At 40.2% G+C, this 12,177-nt stretch overlaps 1 protein-coding gene across 3 annotated transcripts in view; it reads left to right on the forward strand.

Moving 5' to 3' along the window:
- The window catches only part of MINDY4 (MINDY lysine 48 deubiquitinase 4), a 102,051-nt gene that overhangs the window by 54,932 nt on the left and 34,942 nt on the right, over positions 1-12,177 (forward strand). The window lies entirely within an intron of this gene.

Consider the following 12,177-nt stretch of genomic DNA (forward strand, 5'->3'; position numbering starts at 1 on the left):
CCTGTTACTGGCATGGGTCCACAGAACAGAGAAGTGGACTATATGCTGGGCGATAGCAAATTTGGTGTGGATATGTAACAGAAAGATTTCTTATGACAACAGGGGAAAATTTCAGATTGTATCCCTGACACATCCAGTTCCTTCTAGAACAGATCAGGATAAATCATAAAGCTGGGGAACATGCCTGAAGAGAAGGAAGCTTATTAGCTCATTCTCTGGAGAATTTTCTGACCTCTAAAGAAAGAGTGAAAAGGAATGAAAAAAGTGTGGTGAACAGCAAATAGCTCTAGGACTAGTGGTCTGAGTCTTGGTGTTGGAAAATACAGAAATAATGTGATTCAGACGAGGTCAGACTCAGACCTTGAGTCACGGAAATTAAACAACAAGCAATTTCCTTATCATATCAATAAAAAGATATCAGGAAAAGACGTGAAGTTTCTGTGTAGAGTGGATGTGGCTGATACCGGGAATAATGTAAAGAACGCTCCAAATCTAAATTAATATTCTGCCTTACATTTCAGTAAGGAGAACAACATGGTGCAAAGTCAGGATGAATAATTGGAATCCATGCATAGAAATTGAATTAATTTTGTGGGAGGTAGAACTGAACCTGAAAAATGATGGCTACACAACGTGAAGGAAAAAATAAACCAGGTATCTTTTTGCCTAGATCTCATTCCTAAACTTATACAAGACCTTCTGAGCTCTCTCTTGCTTTGTCAGACTTTATGAATGGACTTGATCCTAAAAGCTTACATGCTTTGTCGTGCTATACCACTTGCCCCATTAAAATATACAGTAACCTTGCATCTCTGGTGCAGTAAGTCTGGAGAAGTGGATGCTCTCCATCTCCAAATACTGAAATAACTAGCATCTAAAATCACAGATACAATGACAATGATGCTTAATAACTTTTCACAATAGAGGTCAACATATAACTGTGTAATAGCAGACAATACTTATATTTAAGAAAGATGGAAAAGCAGACCAAGCAACTTAGCCTTTATCTCAGCAGGTTGAAAAGCTGTAGGCAAAATTCTGAAAAGAGGGTAACTAACTACAGAGGTAAATGGAAAATGGCAGGGAATGCAGTCTGATTTTATTGAAGATAAGTTATACAAGACTGAACTAATATTCTACTTTGATAACAGCAGCTTTTTTAAAGTGGGAAATGAAATAGATGAATTCTATCTGAACTTCAGTAAAGCATGCAATTATAGTACCAAATGGAGAATTGTTAGTTAAACTGAAAAAAAAACCAACCCAGAATATAAGTTAGTTAATGGAGAGGTAATAAGAGGTTTTTGTATTTGATATCATGCCAAATGAGAAGTCATATTCTAATGTGAAAATAAGAGATCTTTTAAGAATTGTAAAGGTGATAAAGGAAAGGTACTCAGAAGAAAGTTATCAGTGTGGGGAAGGTTACTGATAGCGTTCCTCAGTGATCAGTCTGGGATTAAACTTAGTTTTTACTCCCTGCAGTAGTGTTGGAAAAAGGGAATGGTGTGCTAATGAAATGTATTGATGACTCAAAAGTTGAAAGGCACTGTCAATACAGAGAAGGAATCATGTTGTACAAAAAGAGTTGGCTCAGCTTCATGGTGAGGGTAATAAAAAAAGAATTTCTTTTAACTGCAGAAACTACAGGGTCATGCAAAGAGACCAGTCACTACTGTACTGTGGGGGTTCGTAAGTTGTAAATGGCAAGATGTGGAGTTGAGAAGAGTAGTGGAGCACACAGTGACTTTGAGCCAGCATTATAAAATAGCGTTGGATATATTCTTAGGGTGTATCAGCATAAATTGTTTTAGGAGGTGAAGAAATATTAATAGATTGTGCAAGGCACTGATGTGTCCTCATTGAAATACCATGTCAAATTGGGTTAACACATTGTCGTGGTTTAACCTCAGTTGGCAACTGAGCACCACGCAGCCGCTCGCTCACTTCCCCCCCTCCCCCCCCCCGGTGGGATGGGGGAGAGAATCGGAAGAGCACAAGTGAGAAAAACTTGTGGGTTGAGATAAAAACAGTTTAATAATTGAAATAAAATAATAATAATAATAATAATAATAATAATAATAATAATAATAATAATAATAGTAAATATACAAAATAAGTGATGCACAATGCGATTGCTCACCACCCGCCGACTGATGCCCAGCCAGTCCCCGAGCAGCGGCCCCCCCGGCCAGCTTTCCCCAGTTTATATACTGAGCATGACGTCCCATGGTATGGAATGTCCCTGTGGCCAGTTGGGGTCAGCTGTCCTGGCTGTGCCCCCTCCCGGCTCCTTGTGCACCTCCAGCCTGCTCAGTCAGTAGAGCATGGGAAGCTGAAAAGTCCTTGGCTAGTGTAAGCATTACCTAGCAACAACTAAAACATGGGTGTGTTATCAACTTTGTTCTCATCCTAAATCCAAAACACGGCACTGTACCAGCTACTAGGAAGGAAATTAACTCTATCCCTGCCGAAACCAGGACACCCATTAAAACTGGGAGAAGCGTAGGGAAAGGGAAGACCAGGAAAATGAGAAATCTGCCTTATGAAAGAAGAACAAAATTTTTTATCTTTGCTAGCATAAAAAACAAATTTTGAGAGGGGATGTAACTATTGTCTAAAAAATGTGAGGGTAGCAGTTGTAAGTAAACAAGAAGGACTGAGAAGAGTTATTTAATGTAAAGAACATTAGTACAAATTAGTATTAGTACAAAATGAAAATGTATCAGTACACTTAGCCTGTGACTCAATAAATCTAGTCAAAGTGTGACTAGATTTCAGGTTCCTAAGCTACCACTGAGAAAAGTACGGGAAGCCAAGAAAGCAACTAAGACATGGTTTTCTGCGAAAGAGAGTAACTGGGATGGCTGGATTTTATCTGCCAGATGCAGAGAACATCTTCCTTTCTTCCCCTTCTCCGCAACTCTGCTTTACCCCAGTATGTGATATGGCTGTAATCCACGCTATGGCTAATATAAACACAGAGTTCTGTTCTGAGAAGTATCTGAGATACGTGGATTTAATTGCCCCTCAGTTCCATAAGACTGTCCGTATAGGATCAAAGGAAAGGTCCATCTAGCTTAGTAGCCTGTCTTTGATAGTGGAAAGCTGTGGCTGCTGAAGGAAACTGCATAAGAAATGGGGTGAATATAGAGCAATTATTCTGCTGGTATATTCTCCATGTTTCCGATAGTCAGTAATTCAGAGACTTCCTAAGCTGGCAGTTGTATCCGGACCACTGAGTTTATTAGCCCTTTATGAACCTATCCTCCATGAATTTTTCTAAAACCTTTTTGAACCCTTTAATTCTTTTGACCTTCGCAACATCCTGTGGCAATGAGTTCCCCACTGTACTTTGCGAAAGAGATTTTCCTTTTGTTTGCTTGAACTGGTTGCCCAATAAGTCTACAGAGTGTTGCCTAGTTCATGTTATGAAAAGTAGTGAGCAAATATTCCTTAGTCATCTCCTTACCATTGAGGAGTTTTTGAACTTCTGTTGCAGTCCATCAGTTGTGTCCTTTTGTAGTGAAATGGTCCTCGTCTATGTAGTCTCTTCTTATAGGAAAGCTGCTCCCTATCTTGACAGTGGTTTCTTCTGACCGTCTGAACTTCCTCTGATTCCACTATATCTAAATGCTCAAATTCTGTTACTGTTGAGCTAAAATTTATAACAAAGTGACTATTTGAAACCAAGTGTTCATGCATTGCTTTTAATTGGCTTGTCCAATTGAGGAGTCTTTTTTCAAGGCTGGCTACAGGGTGTTGTCATTTCTATAGCAACCTTATTTCTCAGCTTGTCATCTAAAAAAAATACACTCAGCCTGTCTGCAGTGCCAGCATATTTGTGAGTGTGATTTATCTGTCCAGTCCCTGGTATATAGCAATTAGATGGCCATGCCCAAGTCATGGCAGGCTCCCTTTTTCTTTATGTTCATCAGATGGGGAAAAGACATTTTCCAGTAGAGTTTCTTCCTCTACTCTGCAAATTATCTAAGCAAGGTCACATAAATTACGTTCAGGACGTACCAGTTTCTCTCCATGTACATGTAAAGAAACCCAGAATGACAAACTGATGTTTATGTGTCCATCTTTAGATATAAAAAAAATTAGTGATATGAAGCCCATCCCTAGCGATTGATTAGCTTTGTCATCTTCCCAATCTTGTTTTTTCCCTTTCCTTCAGGAAATCGAAACATTTTAGAAATGAAGTCTTTTGATTTTAGGGGCATAAAGTATATTTATTAAAAAGACCCCAAAGCTTTGAAAGAATAAGTGTGATTCTACTACAAAATAGAACAGTAGCAAAAACACCATCATATTTTTGCCCAATTTCAGCCAGTCTACTGTCATACTGTGTACTGTTCAGCTGTTTGCTAAATATAAGGTCAACATGGTTAAGCAGATCCGGCTTTAGTATCTTTGCTTAATGTGTTGCGCTTAGGAAGACATATTGCATTCAATAAGAAAGATAATTTATTTTAAAAAATGAAACAGTGGGTAGAATATGCCAATAGTTTAATCACTTGTCACATCAGATCTATCCCTCTGAAATATAAATACTTTCTAGAGTAAGTTAGCACCCTGTAGCAGCAGAGCCGATGAATTAAATGTGCATGATTACCTGAGTACATGTACATTTTAAGAACTTTGTGAAATTAGCAGGTACGTGAAAAAAGTGATAAATTAAGAATGAAGCCACTTCCTTGCTTTCACTGGTTTGAATCCCAAATAACAATCCTTTTTTTTTTTTTTTTTTTTCTTCAGAAGGGCTCTTCCCTTCTTTTTTGCACATTCATTTGAAACCTTTGCAGTGTGCCAGTATAAAAAAAAAATATTATGGAACATTTACACAATAAGCCAGTCACCCATCCTGTCATTTTCCACATCCCCATTGTAATTATTTGAAATCCTTATGCTTGAAGATGAGTTTTTCTCCCTCCCAACCCAAATTCTATTTTCGGAGTAGACTTGTAATTGTGTGTTTGTTAATATAGCTGTCTGTTGCCATGAACAAAATGAGGTCACCAATTTTCTATTACAGCTTTGCCACAGAGTTAAGGACTGTAAAACAGCTAGCGCTTACTTGAATGCACCATTTTTTGTTTTATATTGTTTTATTTTGTTCCGCTATCAATCCAAACGATATCTAGGGTAAATAACTGACATGAACTAACTCATATTTTGAGTCTGGAGTTATTCCTAGTGTTAAAGTTTGTAAGTGACTTTTGTATTTAATATTCAATGCTCAGATGTTCTCCATTTAAGGCTTGGCAACAGTTTTCCTGCAAGTAAATTGAAAATTAAGGTGTATGAAGCATTTTTAAAATGTCTTATTTATCTAACTCAGTGTTATTTGCTAAGAAAAAGTTAACCTGATAACAGATTATGTTATATTGTAGCATACAGTGCTCAAAATATTTGTATTTTGGATTTGTATTTATGTACTTTTAAAACTTCAGTAGAGTCCATACAGATCACTGTAATTTATCTTATCAGGACACCATCAGTGCTAAGGTTTATAGTGCCGTTACAGCTTCTTCTAACTGTGGTATTTTTGTCCATCTGTCTTAAACTCTTAGAATATTTTTTTATAATTTGTATATCCCAGAATGGATGAATGAATTGAAAACATGAGGCAGGTTCCTAATAAGAACTGTCATGGCTACCTTGAAGTCAGCAAGTTATGTCAGTATGGCTGTGATAATTCAGAGCAGTCAAAGGTTTGGCTCAGAACATCTATACATCTTCAGTACTTTACATCCTTAATAAACATTATTTATAACTTGAAACTAACAGTTTCAACAAGGCTGAAGATTTACACAGAAACACCAACAGGAGCATGGGGAGAAAATGAGATTTATAATATGTAATGATATTTTTTGGAAAGGCTATTTCAGGCATTCCTGCCCTAAAATCAGCAGCGTTAGAAAACATGAAAAAATATGTATAATTCACACCAGATGTATTTTGTTGATTTCTGTCATGACGAGATTTCTCCAGTTGCTATAAAGTAGATATTTGCTCTGAAGCTGCCTTACACATCTATTGGTTTTGTCACATAATGATGTTTGTTTTATGCGGTAATAATGTGAGAAAAAAATGTTTGATTGCATGCTGAACAAGAAGAAAGTTGAGCCCTAGTATATAGGTACCTCACTCTGATCACCCTGTTATGGGGGAAAAAAAAAAAGATTTGAATAGAAATATTTTTAAAAAGAACAGTACAAAATTAATAAACTATGTGGAGATGAGTTTTGCCACGTTATTTAGGTTCTGTGAGCGTATAAAAATACGTCCACATTTTGTCAAAATATCAGAAAAGCTGGACTAAGCAATTCCAGCACTGCTGAATGGAGAATTCAGCAATTCAGGGGTCCCAGGGCAAAAACTGAAAAACAGCAAAAGTTGAAACTATGACTTTATGCACATTAGGAAGAACATTAATCTGAGTGTATTTGCTGCTATCTCTCGTCTCAACAGGCTGCTTCTGCCTTAGCAGAATCATAGAATCCTAGAATAGTTTGGGTTGGAAGGGACCTCTAAAGGTCATCTAGTCCAGCCCCCCTGCCGTGGGCAGGGACATCTTCAACTAGATCAGGTTGCTCAGAGCCCCGTCCAACCTGACCTGGAATGTTTCCAGGGATGGGGCAGCCACCACCTCTCTGGGCAACCTCTGCCAGTGCTTCACCACCCTCAGCGTCAAAAATTTCTTCCTTATATCTGGTCTAAATCTCCCCCCCTTTAGTTTAAAGCCATTCCCCCTTGTCCTGTCGCAACAGGCCCTGCTAAAAAGTTTGCTGCCATCTTTTTTCTAAGCCCCCTTGAAGTACTGATAGGCTGCACTAAGGTCTCCCTGGAGCCTTCTCTTCTCCAGGCTGAACAACCCCAACTCTCTCAGCCTTTCTTCACAGGAGAGGTGTTCCATCCCCCTGATCATTTTTGTGACCCTCCTCTGGACCCGCTCCAACAGGTCCGTGTCTTTCTTATGCTGAGGGCTCCAGAGCTGGACGCAGGACTCCAGGTGGGGTCTCACCAGAGCAGAGTAGAGGGGCAGAATCCCCTCCCTCGCCCTGCTGGCCACGCTGCTTTGGATGCAGCCCAGGAGACGATTGGCCTTTTGAGCTGCGAGCGCACATTGCTGGCTCATGTCCAGCTTTTCATCCCCCAGTACCCCCAAGTCCTTCTGGGCAGGGCTGCTCTCAATCCCTTCATCCCCCAGCCTGTATTGATGCTGGGGGTTGCCCCGACCCAGGTGCAGGACCTTGCCCTTGGCCTTGTTAAACCTCATGAGGTTCACAGGGGCCCACTTCTCGAGCTTGTCCAGGTCCCTCTGGATGGCATCCCGTCCCTCTGGCGTGTCGACCGCACCACTCAGCTTGGTGTCATCTGCAAATTTGCTGAGGGTGCACTCGATCCCACTGTCTATATCACTGATGAAGATATTAAACAGTACTGGTCCCAATACGTACCCCTGCAGGATGCCACTTGTCACCAACCTCCATCTGGACATTGAGCCATTGACCACTACCCTCTGGATGCAACCACCTAACCAATTCCTCACCCTTTACTGGACAGTGCACCCATCAAATCCAGTTTAGAGAGAAGGCTGTTGTGGGGGACCGTGTCAAAGGCCTTACAGAGCTCCAGATAGACAACATCTGTAGCCCTTCCCGTGTCCACTGATGTAGTCACTCCATCATAGAAGGCCACTAGGTTGGCCAGGCAGGACTTGCCCTTGGTGAAGCCATGCTGGCTGTCTCAAATCACCTCCCTGTCCTCCATGTGCCTTAGCATAGCTTCCAGGAGGATCTGCTCCATGATCTTGCCAGGCACAGAGCTGAGACTGACTGGCCTGTAGTTCCCCGGGTTTCCTTTTGTCCCTTTTTAAAAATGGGGGTTATGTTTTCCCTTTTCCAGTCAGTGGGAACTTCACCAGACTGCCACGACAGTACCTATACGTACCTATAGATTCTTTTCTTGTTGCCCTTGATGTCCCTGGCCAGATTTAATTCTGGCAGGGCTTTCGCTTTCCTAACCTGATCCCTGGCTGCTCGGACAATTTCTCTGTATTCCTCCCAGGCTACCTGTCCTTGCTTCCACCCTCTGTAGGCTTCCTTTTTGTGTTGGAGTTTGTCCAGGAGCTCCTTGTTCATCCATGCAGGCCTCCTGCAATTTTTGCCTGACTGTCTCTTTGTTGGGATGCATCGCTCCTGAGGTTGGAGGAGGTGATCCTTGAATATTACCCAGCTTTCTTGGGGCCCCTCTTCCCTCCAGGGCTTTGGCCCATGGCACTCCACCAAACAGATCCCTGAAGAGGCCAAAGTCTGCTCTCGTGAAGTCCAGGGTAGTGAGCTTGCTGTGCGCCCTCCTTGGTGCCCTCAGGATCTTGAACTCCACCATTTTGTGGTCACTGCAGCCCAGGCTGCCCTTGAGCTTCACATTCCTCACCAGCCCCTCCTTGTTGGTGAGAACAGGGTCCAGCATAGCACCTCTCCTCGTTGGCTCCTCTACCACCTGGAGAAGGAAGTTATCATCGATGCATTCCAGGAACCTCCTGGATTGCTTATGCCCTGCTGTGTTGTCCCTCCACCAGATATCGGGGTGTTTGAAGTCCCCCATGAGGACCAGGGCTTGTGAGCGTGAGGCTGCTCCTGTCTGTCTGTAGAGGCCCTCATCCGCTCGGTCTTCCTGGTCAGGTGGCCTGTAGCAGACCCCCACCGTAATGTCACTTGTCCCTGCCTTCCCTTTAATCCTGACCCATAAGCTCTCGGTCGGCTCCTCGTCCATCCCCAGGCAGAGCTCCGTGCACTCCAGCTGGTCATTGACATAGAGGGCGACACCCCCTCCTCGTCTCCCCTGCCTGTCCTTCCTAAAGAGCCTGTATCCCTCCATCCCAACACTCCAATCATAGGAGCCATCCGACCACGTCTCCGTGATGCCAATAAGGTCGTAGCCCTGCAGGCGTGCGCACGTCTCTAACTCCTCTTGTTTATTCCCCATGCTATGTGTGTTTGCATAGAGGCATTTAAGTTGGGCCCCCGATGAAGCTGTCTCACTGGCTGGAGTTCCTTTGTGCTGCAAAGCCACAGCTTCACTCGCTCTATAGAGAATTCAAACTCTCTTCTCCCTCCTTTCAGTACAGACGTACGCCACGTTACTTTCCACACAGTACAACTGAAAATAAAAATAAAGCTGGGAGATCTTACAGAGTGATCTGAAACCTGGCAGATCTCTTTGTCAACTTTTTGATTCTGTATCAACTCAGGAAATTATTCCTGCTGAAGATTGCGCTTAAGCATATTTTAACGCGTGCTTAATTTTAAGTATTTGTTTTAAATTTTAAAATTTAAATTAAAAAAGGAGATTTTAAAAATCAGTATCTTGCTCTCTGATTGAATAGTTTTTTTCACAGACTTTACAGTATTACCAAGTGAGGCAAACACCACCGTTCTGCGCCAGCAGTCAACATACTCCTAGGTCACTCTCCAGTTAGAATTATGTATTGCTGTGACACTGGGAAATACTGATAATATAGCATGAGGAAGAAATATTTACCATTAACACTGTTCTCTTGGGTAGTGTGTTTTTAGTGACCTGTGATTCTGTCAAAGCAGCATGCAGAGCATTGGGTTGTAAATTAAGAAGGAGGGATTCGGTGGAGTCAAGCCTTTAACTCATTGTCTGATGATGACCAGGATACTTAAAAGTCTCCTGGCATAAAATTAATGGGGTTTTCTGTTTTAAAGTGATTTGAAAACTATAAATGGAAAATTCCATGCAGGGACAAAGTGGTATTAGTAGTAATGATTTAGTCATTACGTCTGTTTTGACATCTGATAGCCAAGACACCAGAATGAACAAATGCTTCAGATCTGCTTGTCATCAATGAATGTCTTCACAGCCCGGCAGAAAACAAAACACAGTGTTATCGTTATCTGGTATTTTTACAACGCATGAAGTGTACTTGCACTTAAAAGCTGATGCCTTTTATTCTAACACAATAAATACACCTGCACAGAAGCTGGTAAGTCTTTGGCAGGTATGAATAATAATCTTAAAACCATTTAGAATAGGTGTAAATCTCGTAGCTATATGCCTGACGTTTGTTTCCTCATCAGCAGAGATGATTTGAAAGGCAGATGTTCTTCATCTTGAAAATCTGAGATACACCTCTGAACTCCCATATTGTTTGTACCTACAGATGAAATTAGAACTTCCTCCTATTGTCTTTGTCGTATGTCCCATCGTCCCTAACTGACGCATATTGTATAGTCTACTCATTTCAAACAAGGCTATGGCGTTTTCAAGATGAAACTGTTTCTAAAACTAAAAAATGGCCGAAATCCAAAGATTATTATCGCCTCATCCATTCCTTGCAATGTTGCATGAGAGAATTTTCCATATCCCAGGCACACTTTCCGTGGTCTTTTCTTTGATTCCACACTAGCCAGAGATGTTATTGTGGCACTTTGTTATGATTGAGACTAACTTGTAAATGATCTTTAAAATATTTTTTTTTAAAAGGCAATTGTGATTCAATGGCTATGACTTGATTTGAATGATTTTAAGTATCATTAGGGCTGGAAATCTTATAAATTATATGTTACATTATGATTTTGGCATTCAAAGAAATCCCATGAGAAAATAATTATGTAAAGTTTGGGATGAAGACAGGGAATGTCCCAGCTTTTTACTTAAGAAATCATTTTTTTAACAGAGCATGTATAGCAATGTTGAAGGGAAATTTCTAGCTAGCTCTACTCTAACCACATCACATCAATTCAACTCTTACTTTATCATAAATAAAATCTTTTCTTTTTTTAAATAATTGTGCTAATTGCCAGGAAACATGAATATTTGGGTCCATAGAAGATTTTACAAGTCAAATGAGAGTGAGAAGGCCAGATGTATGTAGAATAACTGAGTTTTAATTGATGATCATTCAGGCATTCTCTCTACCTTTGTAGCAATTCCGAAATAAGGATGTAGCCAAAGCAATTGAGATTGACATATTTTATACTGAAGGGAAATAGCTTTTTTATGAACCATAGAATTAATCCGTGGAGTTTATTGCCATAGCTGTCCAAGAATATAGTACAGTGTTTTTTCTCAAAACTAGATTAGACATTTATTTGTGTATAAAATAATGTTTGCAATTACATTATTTCTGCAGGATAAAAATGATCACAGTTACAACCTTTATTTTTTAGGTCATCAACCAATCACTAATTCAATAATTCCAGGAGTTATGGGAGAGGGAACTTTAGTTTGGGGAGATATTACTCCATAATTATCAATAATGCAATTTCACGGACTTTTCTCTTTGATGTCATAAAATAGAAGAAGGGACCACACAGCGGTATTATAAAAGTGTACACCTAGAGTCTTTTTTTTTCTCTTTTCCTTTTTCTTTTCTTTTCTTTTCTTTTCTTTTCTTTTCTTTTCTTTTCTTTTCTTTTCTTTTCTTTTCTTTTCTTTTCTTTTCTTTTCTTTTCTTTTCTTTTCTTTTCTTTTCTTTTCTTTTCTTTTCTTTTCTTTTCTTTTCTTTTCTTTTCTTTTCTTTTCTTTTCTTTTCTTTTCTTTTCTTTTCTTTTCTTTTCTTTTCTTTTCTTTTCTTTTCTTTTCTTTTCTTTTCTTTTCTTTTCTTTTCTTTTCTTTTCTTTTCTTTTCTTTTCTCTTTTCTTTTCTCTTCTCTTCTCTTCTCTTCTCTTCTCTTCTCTTCTCTTCTCTTCTCTTCTCTTCTCTTCTCTTCTCTTCTCTTCTCTTCTCTTCTCTTCTCTTCTCTTCTCTTCTCTTCTCTTCTCTTCTCTCCTCTCCTCTCCTCTCCTCTCCTCTCCTCTCCTCTCCTCTCCTCTCCTCTTCTCTTCTCTTCTCTTCTCTTCTCTTCTCTTCTCTTCTCTTCTCTTCTCTTCTCTTCTCTTCTCTTCTCTTCTCTTCTCTTCTCTTCTCTTCTCTTCTCTTCTCTTCTCTTCTCTTCTCTTCTCTTCTCTTCTCTTCTCTTCTCTTCTCTTCTCTTCTCTCCTCTCCTCTCCTCTCCTCTCCTCTTCTCTTCTCTTCTCTTCTCTTCTCTTCTCTTCTCTTCTCTTCTCTTCTCTTCTCTTCTCTTCTCTTCTCTTCTCTTCTCTTCTCTCTTCTCTTCTCTTCTCTTCTCTTCTCTTCTCTTCTCTTCTCTTCTCT

This window comes from Aptenodytes patagonicus, chromosome 2 (genome assembly GCF_965638725.1).
Source record: "Aptenodytes patagonicus chromosome 2, bAptPat1.pri.cur, whole genome shotgun sequence".
NCBI lineage: Eukaryota > Metazoa > Chordata > Aves > Sphenisciformes > Spheniscidae > Aptenodytes > Aptenodytes patagonicus.